Source organism: Lagopus muta, chromosome 9, assembly GCF_023343835.1.
Source record: "Lagopus muta isolate bLagMut1 chromosome 9, bLagMut1 primary, whole genome shotgun sequence".
Lineage (NCBI taxonomy): Eukaryota > Metazoa > Chordata > Aves > Galliformes > Phasianidae > Lagopus > Lagopus muta.
In genome coordinates this window covers 7,099,083-7,123,794 of record NC_064441.1, presented here as the reverse complement: position 1 = coordinate 7,123,794, position 24,712 = coordinate 7,099,083, and the positions used below count along the sequence as shown (strand labels likewise).

Below are 24,712 nucleotides of genomic sequence, written 5' to 3'. Positions count from 1 at the left end.
TGAACGTTAACGACTTGGATTTTGCGTATTTACTGTGCTAATAATCGCCGATTCTCTCTGAGCCCCGAGGATACAGCCTATCGTGTTAACTGTATCGGAAAGAATATACGCATTTTCATATTATTTTTCCGAACCTGCCAGTAACCAATCTAAGCAAACTATTAAGCGGTCTTGTGGAGATGGAAGATTGCAGCTCCATTTTTTGTCCTTAGCTGCAAATAGAGGTTTAACTTGCAGTAATTAGGTGAGAACTAGCCAAGCATCTTACTATTATGATGCTTGTTAAAAACGCTTCTTTTCTGCATCTGCATTTGAGTGTGTTCCCCTCCACTCTTAATCTTCTTATGGAAATGAAGGCGAACGGCAGGGAACCTGCAGAGACTTAGAGAATGTCCTTGTTAACTGGAATTTCTCAGCATTGCTAATTAGCAGAGTTTGACGACCACCAGTATTGGGGAAAGCTCTGTTTAGCCACTCACAAACCCTTCCGAGGAAGAGCAGACTAATTTTATTTTGTAATTAAAATCTGAAAAGGGCCCTATTTGACAGTTAGGGCTATGAGAGTTTTATCTCCCTGTGAAATAATTACTGCCTTGATAACTCAATTTTCCGCAAAATGTCAACTGTGAGCTCCGAAAGTTTTAATTTCATTATGTTAAAAAAAAAAAAAAAAAAAAAAAAAAGCCGAAGACGAAAATGTACAGAGAAATTTCCTCTCCCCCGTCTCCTTCTGCAGAGCCGAAGTTCCCCGGGCAGTTCCGCACACGACCCATGCCCCAAGCCCTGGGGACCTCAGCTATCGAGGGCGGGAGGAACACCCTGAGTGTCCCCCGCAATCTACTGAAACCATTTCGAGTGGGTGCGAGCCCACGGAAGGGCAGGGCAGGGGGGGCTTCCGCCTTCTTCACGCTCCCCAAATGACGAAAACGCCACATTTTCTCCAGGAAATAATTCCACCACGGTGACGGACAGACCCAGAGACAACCTGAGGGCACTTAAAAGAGGGGACAGAAAAAGAGGAAGGAAAAAAAAAAAAAAAAAGCTCCACCAAACTTTAGAAGTTGGGGCCGAGTTCAGGGCCGGCCCGCACCCCGCCGGGCCCCGCACCCCGCCGGCCCGGGGCCACCCGCTCGGAGCGGCCCGGAGGGCGCGGGCGGCCGCTGGGGAAACGGGGCGGGGGGGGGGGGGGGACCGAGGCGCTGGAGCAAGTGTAATCCACTCTGCTTGCGTTTGGGATATTTTATTATTATTTAAAACGGTTTAATCTGCTTTTTGTCCCTGCCTGTCCAGCAAGTAGCCCGATTGTCGCTCTCAGAAGTGGCATTACACGTACAAACGATCGAGGGGGGTGAGGCACAAACCTGCGTCCAGCCCCAATTTCGCCCAATAATTTCATTCAAGGGCTCTAAGGACCCTTGAAAGCTGGGGAATGCGGAGGGAGCTCCGCGTTGCTCCCGGCGTCCCCTTTCATCCCCCTTCTCCCTAATGGAACAGCCGGGAGAGCACACGTGCGAGCGGCTCGTGGCCCCGCAAGCGCCCCGCGCCGAGCTCCGGGCCCGGGTGCGCTCCGGGGATCGGGGGGTGCTGGCGGTCCGCTCCGAGCCGCTCCGCGACCACCGCCTCCAGCAGCTCTGCTGCTACTTTGAGCGGCGTTAAGGGAAAAAAAGCACCAACACAGCGTTTAAAGAAAAAAAAAAACAAAACCCAACAATCGAAAAGGAAATAAGAGGGAGCGGCTCCACCTTTCCTCTGTGGGACCACAAGAGAAATTTAAAAAAATAACCGTAAAGCTGAGATGATGGGACGAGTCGAACGTATACAATAAACATCAGCAAAGCCGGCTCACGTACACACACCGGCGCTCCAAGTCGCTTTCAGAAGGCTTCCAGCAAGCGGAGAGGCCGTGTGTCCAAACCTGCTCCTCTCCCAGGGCTCCAGAAACGGCCCTCCAACTCTGGCTGACTCTTCCCCACATCTAAATACCCGTCCCCGGCCCTCCATCCTGGAGCAGAGCAGAATGGAAGCCGTTATTATTATTATTTTACACGACCTTAAAAATAAAACAGAAAACCAAACAGCAGCGGTGTGGCTGAGGTTGGGAATTGCCACATGCCATGGGGTGAGCGGCCCTGGGCTCAGGCCCTGTGCAGGCATGGCACCCCTGAGTGGCCCTTCTGGGCACTCTATTTCAAGTTATCTTTCCTTCCTAGTTTTATAAGAACAAATGAGTTTTCTTTTCCCATTGTAGTTGAATGAACTCATGTATATTAAACACAAAACTCCTCCTGAAGAACGCTAACTGCTTTGCCTAAACCCACAAAGGCACAAAAATCCAGAGCTGAAGGTTTCCAGTTACTGAATAAGTCCCCTCAACTCTCTCAGGCGCGCAGGAAGGAGAGATTGGGACCTTTTTCTGAAAGTTTTAATGCCTGGAAGGGGCCATCTCGCACACAAATCCATTGTCTTTTACCAAAGCTGAGGTTTCTATTTTATTTCCCTCGTTCCCCCTCACCATCTTTCTATTGACTAAAGTAAAAAAAAAAAAGGTGTAGAAACGCGTCTGTGCATGGGATCACACGTGTCGCCCAAATCAAATGAAGTTCTCTTTGGCCCCGGAGCAGTTTTGATGGAATTATTCCGACTCCTGCATTCAATTCACGACGTTTCCCAAAGAAGCTCTTGCAGATTCAATGGGACCGCCTGAGGAACAGCCTGGGGTGCTTCAAGGTTGCACCTCAAACCCTGGAATCCCGAGGCACGGTTTGAAAAGTACATTAAAAAAAAAAAAATAAAGAAAATGAAAGAAAGAAAAAAAGCAATCTCTTCCCAGTGACTCTCAGATCACTGACACCATCGCCCATAATGGAGCCAAGACGGTGACTTTTATCTCGCTGTTCCTCATAGTCCTTAATTTGGAGCTCATTGACAGGACAGACGGTAATGACACTTTCAGAACTGTTATGGTCTGGAGTGACAATCTCTCCATCTCGCCCGTGGTTTATTGACACCATGGGCTCATTGTGACAACTTAGGCTTGCGATTTCAGAATTCTCAAGTGACGGGCTCGTTGGGGGGATTTTAATTCAAATTATAGACTAGCTGTCCATATTGTGAATTCATATTTAGACGACGCTTAATCAGAGCAGAGAGACGGTGTTATAAATAATGCCATCAGTGCTTCCCATGTGCCTATCTGCTGTCCTCCGCCCCAGGATGACCCCAGAGAGCCTTTTCAGGAGGGAGCCCGGCCGTTCCCCGGCATCCCCCGAAGAGCTTAGGCCTGTGTGTGTGGACAAGGAGAGCCTGAAGGGCACATGAAAAATCTGAACCCTCAGGGCTGGGTTGGGGTGTGACGCTGCAGGGGAATGGGGCTGCTCCCAGCACCCCTTTGCCATGGATGGGCTTGCGGCAGCCGTGCCTGGGGATGGGGGAGGAGAAAGGGAAGGTAGAGTGAGCAAACCTGCCCTGCATCCCTGTTGCTTTTAGGATTTATTTCCTCCACTCTTCTGCTCCTCGAGAGCTGGAGGGAATGCGGACACATAAAGCCTACTTCCAAAAGACATACATAAAGTAAAACCGCTCTTCCGCTCTTCACCTCCAAATGGGGACAAGTGCAGAGCTGCTCCCCTCCCCCCCCCCCCCCCCGGTGCCAGGTGTGTGCCACCCCCGGCTTCCTCCCGGCTTTAGGACCGACCCGCAGCTGGCACCGAGCAGCCCGGGAAGCGCTCCTGTTTTGGTTACAGCCTCACTCAACGCGCCAACTTCTGCCCCTCGGAGGGGGAACTTTACGAGCCCGTTACAGCCCCCTCAGCACTGCTGTTCTGCTGTTTCCAAGGGAGCCCAGCAGCCCCGCTCCGGGTCCGGGTTAATCATTCATACTGCTGCAGGAGTCACTGCGTTTTTTGCAAAGCCTTCCTGACGTTAGAACGTGTGTACCAACCGCTCTGGATTTTTTCCGTTTCCTGTGGTAATTGACATATAATATCTCTGTTTATAGCTGGCTTGACAGATCCATACAGATGTGTATTTTTGCTTAATTTCAGAGTTATATATACCCAACGTGCGCCGAGGGAAGAAACAGTAAAGGAAATCTGGGAATTCCGTTGTGCAGAAATCTGCGCAGGGCTCTTGCTATTATTTATAGAAAACGCGATGTCTTTATTTTGGGACACATTGGGAGTCTCAAGCTGAGATCAAACCGAGAGAACGGAGCGCGACCAACAGTGATCCTTAAAAACCCCAATTCGTACATAATGTCTAAAGAGAAAAGTTTCCTGTGAGACGCACGGCCGTAGGAATCATTTCATAGAAGAAATGCGGCATTACGACTTTCAATCAGGCTGCCAACAGGAGCGACAAAATCACCCCAATTTAGCAGAAATCATTTGGTTCCCATTAGCGTTCCTCCCCGCACAAATCGCGGTCAGTTAACACCGCACCTCGCAAACACCGCGCAGATGCCTATAAAATAAGTGGCGAATTCATGTCCAAGTTGGCGACAATGCGGCACCTCGCATATTTTGGCTGATGGTTTTGTAACACGCAGCTTTCTTTTAAATCTGTCAACAGAGGGGGAGAAACCCCCGCTCTACGCATTCACTGAAGATAACGCTTCTCCTTTTCCAGGAATCGGGGGAGGGGGGATTATTTTGCTCTTTTTTTGGAAGGGAGGAGGAAGACGACTTCATCGCTTCTCCTTAAAATATTTGCGAACATTCTGCCTTAATGAAACGGAACCGCCGAGCTCTGCTCGCAAGTAACACCTGTCAGTGCGACTTAGCGCCGGCGCCTCGGGGGGAAATCACAACCACAGTATCCGGAAGGCTGCAGCGTCCCGACAGCAACGGGAGCTGGGACGAGGGATTCGCCCAGTGCCAGCCGCTACTGCGGCGCTTAGAGCGCGGGCTGTAGGCGCGATCCCGCAGCAGCAGCACACTGGCCGGGCGACAGCGGCATACAGGGACACTTCTCCAGGGACGGGGCTTTCGGCAGCTCCGCTCACACGTACGTCGGCGGCGTTATGTCTAATGACCGTACATCCACACAGCTCAAGCTGGAGGAGGCTTCCCTTCCCGTGATTTCCGGCTCTGTCTCACCTTGCCCATCCCCACCTCCCCACCCAGCACCGCCGGCCCGGGGGGCTCCGCTCCGCTCCCCACCGAGCCGCAGTTTCTCCGCCGGGTCCCCGCGGGCGGCTCCGGGCGCGGCCGATAGGGGGCGCCGCAACCCGCGCTCAGCGCCGCCTCCCGCCCGGCGCGGCCCCGGAAGAGGGGGAGAGCCCGGAGCGGAGCGGGGTCGAGTGCGGATCTTCAGGCTCGGCAGATAAAAGAGATTAAAGGCTAAATTCTCTCTCACTCTTTTTTTTTTTTTTTTTTTTTTTTTTTTTTTTTTTTTGGTAGCAATTTTAACCAACCACGAAAACGCAGAGCTTTTATCCTTTGATGTGTCTCAGAAAGAAACTGTTACATCAGTTGTGAAATTACATCGTTTCGGAGCCGGCCGTGGAGTGGGAAAATAATTTAATTAAAAATAATCATAATACGAAGACCCGAGCTTCCGCTGAGGCACTTAACGGCTGACACAAACCCTCCGTCTCGTCTCTCCCAGCGCTCCCGATGCCGTTGCACGGGAGGCATTAAACCCACGTAACCCGGCGGGTCAGGGCTGTCCCCTCGGGGCCGCACAAAGCAGCGCTCGCCCCGCGGCACACGGTGCTCTCTGACCACATTAAGCAGAACTAAAATGGTACCCGGCTGCCCACTTTCCCCCCGCTACAAAAACTCTTCACCTGTATTTAAATAGCACGTCTTTAATTACAGCGGTTGGGGATGTATGAGGCTGAAATGAAATTAGCAGTCATTACCAGTCCTTTAACTCCGTGGTGCTTTTGATCAGCACTAAATTAGCTTTCCAGGCCTAACAAAGGCTCTATAGCAAGCAGTGGGCTGTAAATAAGACAGCTCGACCTGCCCTCAACACCTTTTCTCTTGTCAATCACAGCTCTATCATTCAGCCCAAGATTAACCTTTATCTACCAAATTCTTACCCCAAAAATCAGAGGAGGGGGCGGAAGGGGGAAAGGGAGAAAACCCAACCTTAACTTTGCTACCTGTAACTAAAAAGAGCCTCCCTTTAAGCGGCATTATAATGACCCAAAATGTCAAAATCGATCATTCCCAGCCCAAATCGCAGTGCACCAGGAGGCAGCGATAGGCGCAGGCAGTGACAAGCATCGATCGACTCGCAACTTCCCCTTCGCCCATCGAGGGTTCTGCCAAGGGACGCCCCGCGTCTCTTCCGTCGTCCACGTACCCCGTCTCCCAGCGCACGGTTCTGCACGGATCCCCGCGCGGCCGCAGACCCCCCGGCGTCCCCCCTTTTCCCGGGAGCGGCCCCGGAGCCACCGCGCAGGAGGGGAGCGGCGGGAGGGTGCGGGCCGCGCGCCGCCGGCAGGGGGCGCCAAAGCGCAGGCGCCGCAGGCACCGCGCCAGCGCCGCTGCGCGCCCGTTGCGCGCCCAGGTAACCCCCGCAGCGCGGCCGCCCCCGGCCCCGCGGAGCGCCTCGGCCGCCTCCCGGACGGCGCAGAGCAGCGCCGGCGTGACTCAAACGACTGCCGCCCCGCAGCGCAACCTGCCCCCGCTCTGCGGCTCGTCCCGAGGGGCACCGCCGAAATAGCAGCCCTGGCCGAAGCGGCCCGCGGGGACCCCTCGGTCCGTACGCGCCGGCGTAGGGGCGGGCGGCGCGGGGCGGCCTCGGGCGGCTCCGCTCCTGCCCGGCGCTCCGGTCGCAAAGCGGCTGCCGCGCAGTTGAGGGCAAACCCAAACCCGCGCACGAGTCCCTCAGTGTAACGCCGTCGAGCTCGGAGCGGCGGGCGCTAAGCGGCAGCGGTATTTCTCCATCGTTTTAAAGGTCACGGGGGAGGAAGGGGGAACGCCATGAATGTCAAAGTTGTGGTGCAGTACTTACATGTCGGTGCCGGCGCAGGGTGGTGGCGGTTAGCGGTTTGATTGGCAGCTTAGAGCGAAAGTCCGCGCGGACTCCTGAGCCCGAGTCAGCCGCGGGGCTGGGAGCACTTCTCACCGGACAGAGGCAGCTGCAGGCAGCCCGCACGTCCCCGCTCCTCTCCTCCTCCAGCCAGGACGGAGAATGAATCCATTTCGGCTTTTCTTCCCCCGGCTCTCCTTCCGTTTGCCTACACATCCTCCAAGTCCTAGCCCTAGCTTTTAACTGCGGTCCCTGGAACAAGAGGGGAAAAAATCGTTTATGGCTTAAAAAATCCAAATGGCTGATTTTGTGTGTGTTATAAGAATGCACCCACGACAACAAAAAAGTCACTTCTCTGTCCCCCACCGTACAGCAGAAGAATAATAAAAAAGCTTTATATTTTTGCAGTGGGTATTCAAAGATAATTTGATGCCATTGTTTCTGCTACAGATGGTTCTTTTTAATACAATAACACTGCTCTTTGTGCATACTACACACAATAAAAATCGAAAGCGTTCTCTTGAATAACCATTTTGTTCTCGCTTGTATACAGGCCAACAAAAGCTGCCGTGAGGTAATGGGTTCTGTTTATTGAAGCCATAGAATAGAGGTTTGATAAAGATTTTTGTATATAGGGAGAAAAAAAAATTAAAATGAAGACCTCGCAAGGTCGAGCCGATCCCCGCGTATTTACTACTACTGAAATATTTTATCAATATATTTCTTTGACTTGCAGCTGCAGGGTTCCCCCCACCTCCCCCCACCCTCAGCTCAGCCCAAACATTTCTTTCTCCGAACGTGGGGAGCTCTGCAGCCGCAGCGGCCCCTCCGACCCGGACCGTGTGGCAGAGGAGCCGCGAGAAGCGGGGCCGAGCAGCGCGGGTGCGCATCTCTGCGCGCGTTGTTCGGCGAGCTGCCGTCCCCCCGCAGCCCGGGAGCGGCTCCCGGCGTGGGAACGGGGCCGACCTCGTTCCGTCGGTTCCCCGCTCGTCCCCGCACGCCTGGAGCCGCAACGACCTGCGGCCGCCGAGCCGCGGCCCCGGGTCGCGCCGTGCGGGTGGAGGCAGCGAACTGCAGCGGAGTTCTCGTGCCCCGCCAACTTTGCGCCGAGAAACGAATACACGGGCAGCGCTCTCAGGGAAAATGGATAGCGCGGAACCGGCGAGAAGCGCAGCTGGGAAATGCTTTCCCCGGGTCCGGAATCGCGCGCCCAAAGCGCTGCCCGCTGCCCGCTTCTCAATGCGGTTGAGACTGTAGCGAGCAGAGGAGAGCCCCGAAGCCAAAGAAAGTGCTTAGACAATGGGGCTCTGCGGGAAAGTTGTTAGGCAGTGCCTGTGTTTGTCTACCTTTCTATAGGAATTAATGCCACAGTGCTCTGTGCCTCTGTAGCAGGGGCTGACAGTAATCCACCTCTGTGACTTCTGCCCTTTGTGTTTTCACAAAACTCGGCTCACTTGTAGCACGACAACAGCACGGAATAATGACTTTAACCTTCAAACATTCTTTAATTAGCTTTTTCAGCAGACGCAAAGATGCCCAAATGAGCCCTTTGACAAAAACTGACCCACGCCTTCCAATTCTACTTTCACTTTTGGGACTAAGACGTTATTGGTTCCCAACTCGTCTGAAGTCATCTAATAAGGGATTATTTAGGAACTATTACCCACACGCCAATTAAAGCCTCTCCGATGAAATTCGGGAGACAAAGATAAGCATCAAAACGGAAAATTAAACTATTTGCGCATAGCTTGTTTTTCAACAACCCATTTTCTATCTCAGGATAAACATCTTCGTGCCGGCTCGCCCCAGCCGAGCGGGGAGGGAGCGGGGAGCGGCGCCGAGGCGGCTCCGAGCGGCCCGGGGGCGGCGGCCGCGTTCCCTCCGCTCCCCGCACGGCCGCTCCGATCGGCTCCGGGCCTCTCCGGCCTCCCCGTGCCGCCCCCGGCCCCCAGGCCCCACTGCCGGCGGATGGAGGCACTGCTCTGCCCGGGCTTAGCGCCCAGAGGGCAGCGGAGCGCACACGGGAGAACTGCTATCACTGCACCTCTAAGCGCGAAGGAAAGAAACATCAGTGGCATGAGAACCCGAACGTGCCAAAGTTGGGGAAATCGTGCAAGTGCTTTCCTAAACACTGGGCAACATTAGGGAAGAAAGTGCCGCTTCAGTAGAAGAGGTATTTTGTTACTCACAGCGGTGAAGGAAAGGGATTAGTAGGAAAGGCGCGTTTCGCTACCTATAGAGGTGCTTTGGGTTAAATGGGAACGGGGCTCTGAGCAGTTTAATGCGGACTTAGCGAGGAAAGATGATTTTTTTTTCAGACAAAGCATCCCGATGGCTCAGAAATTATACGTCGTTCTTAACAGCTGCATACAGCTCTTGGAGAGTTTCCGAGCAAATTACAGCAGCGTCCTACAACAAGCTGACAAAGGGATTCCGGGAATGCCAAGCACCGAGGAGGAAAACACGAATCACTCTCTTTAGCCCGAAGCACGAAATTGGCTTAAAGCTCATTTTGCTGATAGCCGGAAACGAAATCATCAGTGCGTGGGACCGGGAGGCTGCAACTTTCAGATGCGCGGGATCAACGTGTGCCACTTCCTCGGGGACGGGGGATAATCAAGAAGCAAAAAAGAAGGAAAACGCGTGAACCACGGGTTGGAAGGGCTCTGAGGGAAACTCACATCCCAACACGCCTTTCTCGCCCCGCACGGCACCGATACACGTAAGCTGTGTCCCGAAACCGCTCCCACGGGACGGGGAATTGAATGTCACAGAAGCACAGAGTGGTATCATGCGCCGGATTTCGGCTTTCACAATTCACTTAAGACTCGAGAAAACAGAACGGAGCAAAGCACCCGCATCTAGCAGTACAGATGAAATAGCAGATAACTCCAAATTTCCGCAGCAGATCCCTATCTTATCTGGTAGCGGATCCCCGAGCGGTGAGGATTTGCCCAGGGGCGCTCTCCCTTAGAGGCGCTGAGCGACGCCCGACGCACCGCCGCGCCCGGGGAGCGAACAACTCCCGGAGCCGGGCCGCCCCGCCCGGGCCGAGCAGGGCCCCGCACCAACGAACATCTCGAACATCCCGGCACCAGGCGCGCTCTGCCCGCCGCCCGGCTGCAGAATGCGCGCTCCCGGCGCACACACGGACGCGCTCTGCTCGCCGCTGGCTCGGCTCGGGACGCCCACAGAGAACGCGCGGCCGTCCCGCAGCCGCTCCCCGCGCCCCGAAGGACGGGGATGGAGGTGCCCGAAAGGAGCCCGGGCCGCGGGGCCGCTCACTCGCGAGTCCTTTCACTGCGTTTCCCTCTTTTCACCAGGGAAAGTTCTCCGGTGCGATCGCTTCCATAAGTTCTTGGCAGCACGCTTTCAACTAAAGCACGTTTGGGTTTTTCTGTCCCCAAAGCGTGCAGGGCAGCTCAGGCGGAATTCACACCCGTCCTACGGACACACGGTCCTTCCAAAAGCTTCCCACCACCTCACGGTGCTAAAAGAACATCTGTGAAGTACCGAAGCAGTTTGTTTGTTTTGTCCTGGGATACGACAGTAAAAAGCCCGCTTAACTGCAAGCAAAGAACACGCAGACTCCTGAGGAGCCGCAGGTTTGCAGGGCGGGCAGGCCCTTCGCTGTGCCGAAATGTACGTGTGAGCTTCAGATGTGTCTCCGAAATCTGGAGACTTTTCATTTTTTTTCCCTCCCTGTGAGCGCTCTAAGAGATCTGAAATTGTTCATTCATTATCTCAACACTGACTGCAATATTTTTGCTGCCAATTGCTGCGGATAGCAGCAGTGCCAAATACGCCTTTACTGAAAGATGAGCACAGAGCAAAGGATGCATTTCTCCTACGAAATATTCTGTTAGCACTTTGCTCACACATCTCAAGGACTCGACATCTTCCTTTTTTCAGTCCTCAGATGGCAACTTTCTCTGGAGTTGGGCTCCTTTCACGTTCTGAAGATGAATTTGTCACGGAACTTAGACTTGTCTGCAATAACTGACACCTTCCAGTGTACGAGATGGCAATGTATCACAAACAGATTGATGCTGAAAATACTCTGGCAAATAACAACAGTAATTCAAAGCAATTTAAATAGTCAGTGCGTGTATTTCTGCATACAGTAGGCACGTGCTTCACATACCTGTACATATGCTACACACTGTGACAGCACACAGTCTATATATGCATGGCACACGATAGCTGGCATTCAGAGGACTGGGGCTTTCTGCACACACACTTTCTGCATGTCTGTGGGATATGCATGCGTTCTTACATCCTAAGTCATAAGAGATCATTCTGAATGCTGAATTCTGAACCTATTGCTGTGAGTAAGGTGGCAATCCCCAAAACACATGAGGTCATTTCACAGTACCCCTGTCCCATTACACGCTCACTGCTGCTGTCAGCAGCCTGGGACTGTGAAGGGACAGAGCCAACCTTGGCAGGGGGCTTCCAGCAACACCCAGAGAACAGTTTCCTGGCACTGTGCTGCCTGGCACTTTGTCTGTCATCACTCACTTCAGCTGCAATGTCAATTTGGAGAGGTTATTTTCTCTGTGGCTTCTGTATGGTTTCAGGTAGGCCCTCATCATCACCACCTCATCACAGGGACAGCTGCTGATCTTTAACCCCATTCCCCACAGCCTGCTATGAGCAGTGACTAGGAGACTCCATGACTTAAGGAGATATGATCAGTTTATGAGGAACCACCCAGACTTAGAGAGTCTCAGTGCAGCCATCACAGGACTTGAGACGGCAATGAGGGTCCAAGGTGGGCCAGAATACACTGTGCTCAACACTGTGCTCTGAACGTGGGCAATGAGTATGAATCCCTCCATGCAATTTGAAACCCTCTGCCAGCGATACAGGGTAGCAGCTCTGGACAGGTCAAAAATCCAGCTGAGGGCTATTTAGGAGAATGTTAACAAATGAGGATATGCAGAAATGAGGGATATCTGCTTGCAGCAGGAAAAGGGCAAACAACTCACACTGCATCTGGCATGGAATGAAAAAGTGTACAACGGATTAGATATCAGCCACTACTATCAAATCCATGCCCAGGAACCTAGGGGGAGGGAAACACGGAAGAGCAGATGCTTAGAAGGTAAAACACCCCAATTAACCTCATTATCTTTTACAAGACTGTACTATTAATATTCAGGGGTTTTCAAATTACTGTTGTTGTTGTTGAAGAGAATCTGTTGACTGCAGCATGTGTTTTGTGTTTTGCTGTACTCTCCCAGATCAGCATTGCCCTTCTTAAGGTCAGGGGAATGTATCTTAAAACATTCATATATTTAAAAAATATGTATTGTTATTTTAATAGGCACTGTGGATAGTTTAATTTGTATCTGTATTAAATTAAACATATGGTGAACAGGGTATAATAGATTTTCTATAATTTAGCTGCCAATGTGGCAACAGAAGCCAGTTACTCTCACCAGCAGACTTGTCAGTGGTTTGTTTACTAGCTTATTTGAATTAAAATAAAGCTTCGCTTCTGCTGACTGCACATCATTATCTATGAGACCATAATCCTGCTAGCAAATCCTATATCTTCCAGAACTGGCTCTTTTGTTTGGGATTACTGAGAGCTTAGCCTATAACAAAGAGGAATAAGGTATCCCTCTCATCCTCGTAATTAAGTGTGGGGAGTAATTTAGAAACAAACCCAGGAAGATGTACAATTTGGAGTTCTGCTTCCATACAGGATTGGGGAACAGAAGAGGCCAAACACTGATTATGGCAGCGCAATGTTAAAGCTATTACACTGCTGTACAACAGGAACCCAGCTTTTAAAAAGAAATGGCAACTATCAATAAAGTATTAAGTTGTTTTATACTACAGACATTTTTTGCTTATCTAAAGGTATGCCGGAAAATTTGGGTGGAGCTTAGAGCCCAAATCTCGGATTTTCTACCTGCACAAATTACTTACATGTCACCCTCATAACAACTCCATTTTGAAACAATAATTGAAGCTTGAATTATTTTAAAGTCTCCCTTACTGACTTCACTGTTTTTAAAGAGAACACTCTCCAGGAATAGAAATAGTTCCAGCAGCTGAACATACCTGCTTAGGTGCTAACTTTTTGTACCACCAAGATTCATATTTTCCTTTGGAAAACTGAGTAGGTAGTTTGGAGATGTCAGCATTTTCAAATCACCTTAGAAATGACCACCGCATTGGGGTTACAATAGAGAATGTTTTAACATAGGTGCTCTGAGGTCAGTCAAATGTACCTGGGTGATCTTTAGTGCTCATTCATGTAATCCATTTCTCTTTCTGCTTGAAACATGAATTATGTTATATACAAGTAGTAGCAATTAATAATGAGGTCACAAAAAATAGAAGTCTCGGGAGTATACAGATACACAATACCTATTTGCAGAGGGCTAATAAGGACAAGGGTTGATTTATAAAAGTCTTCAACATTAATTGTCACAGATGGGAATTCTGAGGACCTCCGCGAAATCAAATGAGGCCCCGGTGAATTATAAAGCAGGTCCTTAGACTTTAAAAACATTTAGGCAAAGTGACAGTTCAGAACATCTGTTAGCCTTCTGTCTGAGGATAAACTGGATGTCGTGGAGTGCACAGCTGTAGGCATTTTCTGCCTCTTTTTGCCAACATCTGTCACAGCGTTACAGTAATATAGGTAATTATCAACACCTCATATAAACTGTTTGCTATTTTAATTTCTGAATAAGTAAAATTAGCATTATACCCCTTGGGGAAAAAAAAATGCAGGAGAGGAAGAATATACGTTCCCTTTTAAAGCTGAATGACAGATCTGATCATTTTAGGAGAGCTGAAATGCAGAAAAAAAATCTCTACTACAAATAAGGTCCTTAGGATAACATAAAAGACTTAGGTGAGAACAAGTTTAAATATCCTCCCTTTCTCTCCCTGCCTCTTAAAAAAAGACATCTGAGTCTCATCTGTCATAAGCAAAGAAGATCAGTAGCAAAAAAAGACAGGAAACCCTTAATCATCTATGGTTTTCTCCATGCACAAGCAGCTGTCAAATGATGTGTGTTTTACCACAGTAACAAAGCCAAGGGCTCATCAGTACCAAGCAATTTTACTGTCAGTTGGTCATCCTTCCCAACAGCTGCAGTAAGAAAGAGATCACCTTGCTGTGACGCCCGGAGGCTCAACCTCAGCAGCTGGTGAGGGGCAACAAGCTGTAGGACTTTCAGAAATAGAAGCATGGTCAGAGGTCCCCAGTAACCAATGGAAAAGGGTGCACTTGGAAGAGACTCTCCAAAGAAATGCCTCAAAGCCATATTTCAGGATGTTTGGTCCCTTTTCACAGCTGGAGATAGAAACCACTGCCCTCTCCTCAAAATCATCTACCTGGCTGTGGACTTGGGCTCCTGTGAAGATGCTGATTCCCAAATCATCAACCAGTTGCCCACTTGGTGGCTGTCGTAATGAGAGAAGTGCACCCACAGGCTCCTAGAGCACAGGATAAAGAACAGCAGAACAACAAAGCAATGCTGTCAAACAGCACCAGAGACCACGTCAGTCTCAACTTGCAAGTATGAGCCTAGTGTCAGAAAATAATCAAGTGGCAATCAATTTTACAGCATTATATGGAAGTAGCAATCACATCCAGTTCATACGTATTTTGCTTTCACCACTAAAAGAACAGCACCTCTGCTAGAAGTTAACATTCCAACACGGAAAAAGTGCCTTTAGCTCTTTATATAAAGAGGAGGCACATGGAACAAAGTGGTCACTAATACGCTATTTTTAGTGCCTGAACTACAGTCCAGAAGATAATACCCAATTACTTGATATAGTGCTCTATACACTCTCTGAACAACAATAGTGGACTGAGAAGCAAGAGAAAGCACCAGAATATGGTTTTGAAGTCATTCAGATTTCATGTATTTTATTTTCTTCTTATAAAAAAAAAAAAAAAATAGGCTTTGAAAAGAGGTGCAGTGTTGTCCAGGTTGAAGGAGGGGGGCCAGAGAAGAGTTTAAAGGGAGATGAGAGCAGATGGAGCTTGAGAAAGAAGAGAGAGAGAGACCCTGACTACAGGAAAGGAGAGCCAGGGCACAGACAGCCTGAAATCTAGAGAAAAGAAAGAGAAAAAGAATCTGGGGTGCAGTCAGAAAAGGCATCGGCATCGCTATAAGCACGTCATAGGCGTAACTGTAAGGACAATCCATGCAGTTGTGACCAATACAGGATTTTACCAATTCTACTGGCTGCCCTAGCTTTCACTCTGCTGGTGATCTGTGCTGACTGAGCTGCAGGTTTTTTTTCCCTTCATAATCTCTGCTAGCAATACAGCATTTTACTAAGACATAGAGAGGACAGCCGTGGATCCATACTGGTTGAAACTGACACTGAATTTTTGGAAGGGGATGTTGAGAACCATTCTTGTCTTACTTTTATTATTATTATTATTATTTGCCTCATCCTACTGTACTCACTATTCATTATGTACTCTTTCTTATTTCACATGCAGTCAAGGCTAGCTGGAATTGTATGCATACTCCATGCAGCCTGGGATCTGGCACTCCTGCAAAGACAATCCAGTGAGGACCATTGCAGCTGAGATCCTGAGCCACTTGGGAAAGGTTTGTAGACTGCCCAAGACATAGGTTGGGACTATTTCTAGATCTCCATGCCTTCAATGAGCAATTATTGCTCTGCTTTTTCTTGCCTACCACGACTCCACATCCAGGTGGATGCCAAATAGATTTTACCAAATTACAAGCTACAGGATAAATATTTTCCTTTTAATTTTGGTTTCAGTGCTAAGGTTCTTAAACATTTATTTTAACATTCGCAAATAAAACTGTCTTAGTTATTCTCATCACCCAACTACCGAAAGGCATTGTTCGAATGCCAAAGAGTACATGAGCTACTGCAGATCACATAATAGATGCCTACACATTCTCTACACTAGTAGCATTTATTACTGAAACAGTGTTTTGTAAAGAGCTCTGAGACACCTAGGCCATAAAAAGTGTGATATAAAACAAAATGCTATTCAGTTCAATAGACGTCTGATAAGAAAAGAACCCTAAAATTTGAACAGTTCCTCCTCCCCTTAATCAGCCCTAACAATGGTACCCCAACCTCAGCACTCCTGCACAAAGCAATATCTGTCTTTTAGAGAGGAATAGGAACGTGCAGCTAACAGAGCGCGCTCATTGGTGGAACATTGTTAGGTGTTTTATAATTGATAGTTTTCAGCATCAGCACAAAGGTAAGGGCTTTAGCCTTGAATACTACCCACTAACAATGTACCCACATACAGAAAACTAGTGCTAAATGTATTTATTAAAATAAATGCTTTAAAATAGTCTGCTTTTCATACAAAGTAATTATCTTACCCTATGTGTAAAAGGTACTTTTGTAATCAATGGTATACAACCAGCTTCAGATACAACCACATGCATACACCCATTACACACAGTGATGCTCATCAGATTGCATGGGACTGAATCATTTCATTATGTTCTGTAGCTCAATTCTTCAATTCCTGTAACTTCAGCTGGAATTCATCCAGATCAGCCCTGTATTCTAAGATAAAATCAAAATACTTCAAGGCCACAACCAACAAGAAATACAATCAGCTCTCAACACAGAATAAGATATTTCATACTTCTCACACATGGTTCCCACTCTAACAGTGTCAGGGCAACAGATTTTTTTTTTTTTTTTGGCACTTCTAGCCTGTTCATTGCCAAAGGACAAGAAAAATATGTTGTGGGTATGAAAGAATTCTGTAGCAGTCAAAATAGGAGTAGCAGCCAGCTGGAGAATTTTAAATGCCCTAAATCTTCACAAGTCCTGCCCAAGAACCTAATCACTAACAAGCTAACACGCTGATTTTTTTAATACCTTGGACAGAGCAGCATAGTAAAGAAATAAAATCCAGGAAAGAAAAAAAAAGAGCAGAGGAAATGTAATATAGTCATGAGTTTTCCACTGCGCTAGACAAAACCAACCTTGTTAGTAGAACTAGGTGAGTAATCATATGGGCAAAATGTTTTAATTACTAAAAATGGTTAGTTTTGTTATCTGGAGAATCCTATCATCTCTTAATTAATTAATTTGCAAGAATTTGGATGACCATCAATTTATTCATGGAAATGTTTGAGAGTTGCAAGCTATGCAAATTCTGTTGCTAATTAGTTAATGGCTACATTCACCCTGTCAGGGGCTGACAATCAGATACTTGTGCTTGTAATTCTTACACCCATCATCATTTGCTCTTAACAATACACCAGAACGCTTCTGTACTTGCATAGAGTGGACAGCACTGATCCTGAGTGGCTTTCCCCCCAGGATCAGTGTTTCCATGGCAAGTCCTGTGCAGAACCATCTTGTCTTTTCCTCCCTGCAGTGGATGCTTAGGGACAACAAAACAGAAGCAAAGAAATAGATTCTACTCTATTATTACAGAAGCTGATGAGAGTCACCATTATGGTCTAGACACTGGGGAAATAAAGCATCTTATGCTCCTTGATATGTTTGTGTGTATGAACCTCCAGCTCTTATGTAACTGATTCATTCTTTTACAAGTTAAGAGGGACATAGAATGAAGGTAAATGATGGAAGATCTCTAGATAAGATTGAAATACTCTTGGCTGATCATTGAATGACAGTGACACGATTTCTCTACCTTTGATTTTATTCATCATCTGTAATGCACAATCCCAATATGGGGCTGTTGCTGGGTGTGTGGTGTATCCAGGATAGTTTTTATCTCTCAGAGAAGTAAAAGGGAACAGTGCCGTTGTTTTTATTTTTTATTTTTGAGTAACAGAGATTCCCTTAAAAACCTGTAATAACATGACTCAGGTAGCAACCCAAGCTAAATTAGAAAACCAGAATTCTTCTCTAAGACTAACTTAGTCCCAGCATCATAAGAACCCAGGATCCTATGCAGCTTAAGGTTTTTAAAACAGTTATACAGGAAAAATTCACATATGTGACCTTAAGCACATCAGTAGCTATTGGACTGGAGCCATTGCTGCTCCCCCAGAGCCAAATGCTTGAAATTTGTCTTTTTATATCCTTTTTCTACATTTACTTACACTAATAATCTAATCTGTCTTCATAAATGACACAATATCATTTAGCATGTTCCAATTATGGGAAAAAAAATATAATCTAAGTGGAAAGTCCTTTGCAACATGTATGTGTTCCTTCCCCTCCGCTTCCCCCCCACTTCTACTGCCATTAAAATGTTCAATTTCAGAGGAGCTAGCATAATTTTCTTCCTCTTACACTCTTTTATTTTATTTTATTTTCCATTCATTTTATTATCGTTACAACTCTGGAAAAAGATGCACTTCAGTGGATGATAACCAATACTACACAGTTTAACAGATGAAGTAGCTGCTCTACCACAGAATGACTAAAATAAGTCCCGCTAGGAATGCAAAAAAATTACAAAAAAAATTAATTTTTTTTTTTTTTTAAATCAGGACAAATTATCTAACCTCACAAATTAACTACCTTACACTGCTTTTCTCAAAGGAAAGTGAGGAACAACATTTGTTTGGTATAAAACATCATATTCTTAAAAAGCCAAATGACAAACATAACCATACATGAACACACACAGCAGAACAGAAAAGGTCAAACACTTCAGTGGTCAAACCACACAAGCCCTCATTTGAGCCAATTTACACTCCCTTCCCTCTACGAATTAGCCCCCAAAATGGAAGTGCTTTACCAGGGAGCACTATTTATTTCCAGTACCTGTAAATAAGCCACAGAACTGTAAACAGACACTTCAAGTACTTTCCACAGACTTCAGAAAACGTTAAAAACCTCATTTTTTAAAGAGGATTTTGATTTTTTTTGTTGTTGCCATGAATGTTGATGGAAACATAAAAGAAGGGACGAGTAAAAGGGATGACCAGTTGTAGGCAACTTTTCACCCAGACCTACAGCACGTTCTGAGCATTAGGAGGTAGCAGCACATTCACCTCTCGGTTTACCTGCTGCTGTGACTTTGGAAGCCTCTGATGAACAAGCCCACTGAAATGTCCCTCACACAGCCACACTGCATTACATTCTCAAATTTTATTCACAAAGCTTCACTCAAGAATGATTTTCCAACTTTCTCCTATGGTCTTTTATGTGCCAGTGCACTTCTACAACATGAAACAGAAAAAAAGAAAATACTTGTCTTCAACCCATCTCACCCATGCATCTATTTCTGTTCAGCTTCTGATTCAGCTTCATCTCCCATGGAAACAAACCTTCTGTGACCCTGTGGGAGAACCAGCCATTTCCTCTCCTGATAACTTCTGGATCCATTGGCCAATTTTAATCACATTTTTCTGAGAAGTACTGAGTCCTAGATACAAACTCTGTAAAGATCAGAATTGCAAAGAGGAAGGAAAAAAACCCAACATTTCCAGTGTAGGAAAGCTGGAACACAAGGAAACTGCAACCTGGTCTGGTAGGTGCCCACTAGCCAAGCATCATGTGCCCATGCAGCACAGCCCTGGCTCAAGAAACAGAAAGGAGTTTCTCTTTGTCCCCAGTTGTCAGAGGACAATACTGTATGTCTGAAATGCAAACAAGTGAAAATTTGCATGGAACTTTACTAGATGAGTGGAGGAAAAGTAGCTCTGGGTGGTTCTCTGCAGCTTACTGGGCTGGAAACAGGTGCAGAATATCTGGCTACAGCCTGGCAGAAACTATATGTCTTGATCACAGACTGGAAATAAATGGTTTGTCTGCCTGTACTAAATGAGGGTAAATAAACAGACAAAGGAATCTTCAAAATATGTCTGCAATATATTGCACGTGACACTAACATTCAGCTGTAGAAGCTACCTCTTCCTCCCTGTTTTCTATATCAAAAGTCTAAGCAGAGGAACTGCCAAATATCATTTAGCTGTTAGACTGTACAGGTTGCACTGGACTTGTCAGAGAACCTTCTGTTTACATCAGAGGCCTGAAAAGCCTCAACACTGAGAATGTCACTGAAAGCTCACTGCTCAGGGCACAGAGTTCTGCCAGAGCTGCAGTGCAAATTCTTTGATCCTTGTTCCAAACTACTCAGAGCTTGCTGATCCTTCAGAAATATGACATTATTCATATTATTCATCTTTGGTTCATCATCTATTCAAAATTTGGGGAACAGAGGAGAAGAGTGGCTTTCATTTATGGCTAAAGGAGTGCCTAGCTTGAATTTCACTTTTATTTTTGACTGGTCATTTGGGTTTTGAGATGAGAAGATGCTGCAGGATTTAAAGGGTTGGAATGGCAAAAACTCACTGATATCAGCAACGTTTTCTCAAAAGTTGCTTTGTCTTTTTCCTCTTAATATTACATTTCAGCCTATGTGCCAGCCTTGCTCCTGCCAACACCTGCTGGAACATAAAGGATTCTGAAACAACAATGATCTGTCAGTTACAAAACAATAGCTGGACTCTTTTTCACGCTGTCCTTATACAAAGTTAGCCATGTCCACCCAGAACCATTTGAGTAATATAAGTCAAATTAAATAAAAGGGTGAAAGTAAATTTAGAGCATTAGTTAAAGTAAAATAAATCTCTGTGAGATTACTTTCATTGCAAATTAACTGTTTTTACTTTGTCTCTATCCCTGCCCCATTGAGTTTGTTACTTTTTCTAATAAATCTTGCTTTTATTAAGTTTATTGCTGTACAGATCATGTCACGAAAGTATTTTCCCCAATGGAATTCTTTTCTCTTAGGAAGAAGAAACACTGGGGGATAAACCAGTGCCTTGATCACATCCTCCTCCTGCTGGTGATGTTCATATTGGTGGGTGTGATGCAAATAAAAACGTGTACTTGAGCATAAATGTAATTACAGCATGGCTGTCCTATAATCTTAAAGAAACTTTGCCAAATACAATATACTGCAAATTTCTGGTGCCTCTGTTTGTTTATACTGCTCTTATTATTAAAATAATTTATCTTCTCACTCACTACTGACTGAGATCTGTAGGAATTTTTTCATAAGGACAGACTAATCCTATGGAAGGTGCTTTTTGTATAGTCTAACTTTTGTCTTCTGATGAGCAGTCACTTTCCATCGGGTTCGAGATTATTAACTCTCAACATTTTCCTTGAGTTTCAAGGGATTTTCTTTTCAGTTGTCTTGTCCTCAGATAACTGAACAATGTGGAAATTTCATCAAAATTTGTGATAGTTTGCATTCAGCATTCAGAGGACAGACCTGAGACTGTCAGCAGCTCACGTTGCAATAGTTTTCTCTGTAGTCACGCTTGTACGTGCTGCATCACAGCACACTGGCTGGTGATTAAGGCACAGTTAAGTAGCAGTAGAAAACTACAGTAGCCAACCGAAGATGGAAGAAAGCATTATTCATAACTTAAGTTCAGTGAATTGTCCTGAATGACAAATCATTCAACCACTGCAGCCTAACAGCAACCTCACGCCCTTGCTCATAAGAGTGAAGAAGTTACTTCCACTACAACTCCAGGGACAATTTAGCACTGCAACAAATTCCTCAGACTAGAACCACTACGTGGAACAGAGAACTCAAAGCCAATGCTACAAAGTGCCCTATATTAGAAACATTCTGCAGTCATTTCATAGTCACTCTCCTATCACCTCCAGGGCCCATAACCTGGTCCTCTTGAGAGAGAGGCTGAGGTCCAGGGAGAGCCTGCAGCAGTTTGCAATCAGGTTTGCAAATCTCACCAGCTAGTACATATTTAACTATCTAGTTAATGGCTGCCAGCTGCAGTTGCAGTGTTTGCTAGGAAACACAATACAATTCCTTCCTGTCCTTTCTTCATCAAACCTACATTGCTTCTAACTCCTCCATGACTTCTTTTGTTTATATGGTCGGTGCACATGACTACAAGTTACACAGTTGCAAGTGAGAATACAGTCCCATGCAGAGACTACTCCAGTCTGTCCTTCGCTAAGTAGAAGTCAGGTGCCTGGCATGATGCAAATCATGCCAAAAGTGCCAAAAGGGCTATCTCTCAGATACCCCAATTTCTAACTGATTGGCATTAACACTTTACCCAGCCATGTCCCTACAACATGCCAGTCAAGGGCAGAGGGAGAGCACTGGTTCTGATGAGAAGTTAATCAGGCCCTGCAGGCATCAGGCACAAGGAATCTGCAGGACCCAGAGTCCTGCTTTTTCCAGAGCCATTTCCAAGCTGGCACAGGCCAGAGAAAAGTGACCGGCAGAGGCAAGGCAGTAGCAGCCTCTCTGCTAGAACACATCCCTTCCAACGCTGCCAACAAAGAGGGAAATGTTCCTAGTTTTCTGTTTGTGATTACACTGTTTTGTCATTGCTGTCAGGATGTGCCTATGCAATATGTGCCTCTCTGATGTCTCGTGCCTGTATGTTTCATTTTTAGCTGAGTGGGATGTGCAGTAATTAGCCACTCATTCTCCTTGTCTATTCTCTGTGTTTTGTCTCTTTTCCTTCACTTAGAGGATTTTGGCAAGCCTGTGGCCTTACTGGCAACTCCTTCCCTTCTCCACCATCTGAACCTCCTCTGTCAATTTTCTTCTCCCCGCCTGGGAGATGACAGTTTATATATTTGTAAACACAAGTGAATATGCAAATATGCTCCAAATATGGACTATGCAATCAAATTATCATGGGTTTGGTGGAACTCTTTTCTGGATTATTTCCTCTAAAAGTACAGCATCCCTACTGCAAACAATTTACAGGCAACAAAATACTGCTTGAGTCAAACATATGCAGTGGAGTTGATGAGTTTTTAACTCAAGCTGGAAAATTTTTGTTTGTGGGCTTTTTCTCTTTCCTTTTCATTATGAATTGTTGCCTTCAGGTTGATCTTTGCCTTAAGCATGCAAATTGCTCTCACCAACTTATGGGGACTTACATGTGCTTAAAGAATTGAAAATGAATAGCTTCTAGGGATTTTGGGTTGATGAAGCTATTTTGTTCCTTCAGTTAATGCTGTGCAGCACTTCATGAGTTTTTATCTCCTACCTGAAGTTTTAAAGCTGTAGGGATTAATTCAAAGATCTCCTTTGGAATTCTTTTCCCTCAAAGGAACCAGTGGCAAATTAGCATAAAGGACACAGAATCAGGTCCACAAGCAGCAAAGAACAACTATTTCAATTTCTTTTTATTGGTATTTTGGCTTTTGAATATTTTATAGCTTTCTCAGGTTACACATATATTTGGATTTAATAAACAGAGCGTTAAATTTTTGCATGTTTTAAATAAAGAAATAACTCATCTGGTACAGCAGAAGAAATTTGTAATGTAATGGTTAGAGATGTTTGGAAAACACAGAGCAGTCAATGATTTTCCTCCTGTTTTGGAAAAAAAATTCAATCTCTGTGTAGAAATTGAGTGAGGGTCTTCTGTTAAATTCCCTTTCTCAAAATGATTGGTTTGGAATTACTCTCTAACATCAGAACCCACTGTTTATGGTTATATACTTGTGGCTGCATGTTCAGCTGATTCAGATGAAAACCAATATATAACTCTATATCTGAATGTAGGTATTGCTCTCATTACAAATAAAATTCCACCAAGCGAATACGAAGCGACGAAAGCAATAACACACCACTACAGTAGCTAAACTTTGGTCTGAGTCAGTTCAAGCAAGCAGGACCTGATGTCAGCACCCTATCTCTGTAGCAAGGCACTGGAGCGATGCCACAACTGCCCTGCCAGCTGCAGGCTGCATGCACTCAGCTAGCTCAGCAGGCACACAGCTGTACGACAGCCATGGCTGCACAGTACAACACGCACACACGTAGCAGCTATGGGAACAACACTGTGCTGATCACTCTACTCTGGATTATGTGTCAGGCTAACGAGAAGTACTGTGTGCATCATCTTCTTTGTCTCAGCATCATTTGCTCCCTGAGATGCAAGCACGGCTGTCTGGACACTACAGCATTTTGAACTGCTGGTCCTCAGGGCCCTATGAAGCAGCTCTTACATTTTCCACTAATCTTTTTCCTGAGTACTATACATTTTAAAGAGATGCCATATGGCACTTAAACAGAGAAATCATATGGTGTTTTGCCCTCTCTTTCTAATGCCATTGGCTTTATATTTCTCAAGTTGTATTCCCAGTTGATGAACAACATCTTTAACCTCTTGAGTGGTCCTGGTCCTAGAAACACACCAACACGATACTTGTGCTGGCTTCTAATGCATACTGGATGTCAACAGTGCTACTGTCGCTCATTTCAGCAGCTGATTTTCATCTAAGTGTAGTCGTGGGAACTCCATTACACCACCCAAGAGTAAATGGAATAACAGCATATCTTCTACTGAGGTACCATAAAGCATTTCCAGCTCTCAGGCAGAGAGCAGTCAGAAGTCATGGAGTTAAATGGCTACAGCTTCATGGGCAGGATTGAATTCTGGAATATGAAGTGCACATTTTGTTGATGACACCCCATCCACATGCATTCTTTCTTCAAAAGAAGTAACCAACAATTGCTTTGTAAGCTTTTTTTATTGCCTAAGGAGCAGAGCTATGGCGGTTTTGTGGAAGTTAAAGTTCCTTTTCATATGAATTATTTGTATTTCATAAAAAGGAAGGATCATTACCACTACATAGTATCACAGGTGGTGTTAGAATACAGACAGGCATTTCACGTATGATCATGGACCCTTCATGGTCTCCACTCATATGAAACTGAGTTCAAAATTATAGAAAGAGAAAAGGTTAAATTAACATCTCTCTATTCCTTTTTCCTCAAAGTACAGAATGAACC

The 24,712-nt window shown here is 46.2% G+C and overlaps 1 long non-coding RNA gene across 10 annotated transcripts in view; it reads right to left on the bottom strand.

Moving 5' to 3' along the window:
* LOC125697614 (uncharacterized) overlaps nt 1-24,712 on the bottom strand; it is a 249,144-nt gene that overhangs the window by 36,599 nt on the left and 187,833 nt on the right. For all 10 annotated transcript variants that reach the window (XR_007378875.1, XR_007378874.1, XR_007378883.1 and 7 more), the window contains one exon: nt 6,967-7,236. This is a non-coding gene — a long non-coding RNA (uncharacterized LOC125697614). The remainder of the gene's footprint in view (nt 1-6,966; nt 7,237-24,712) is intronic.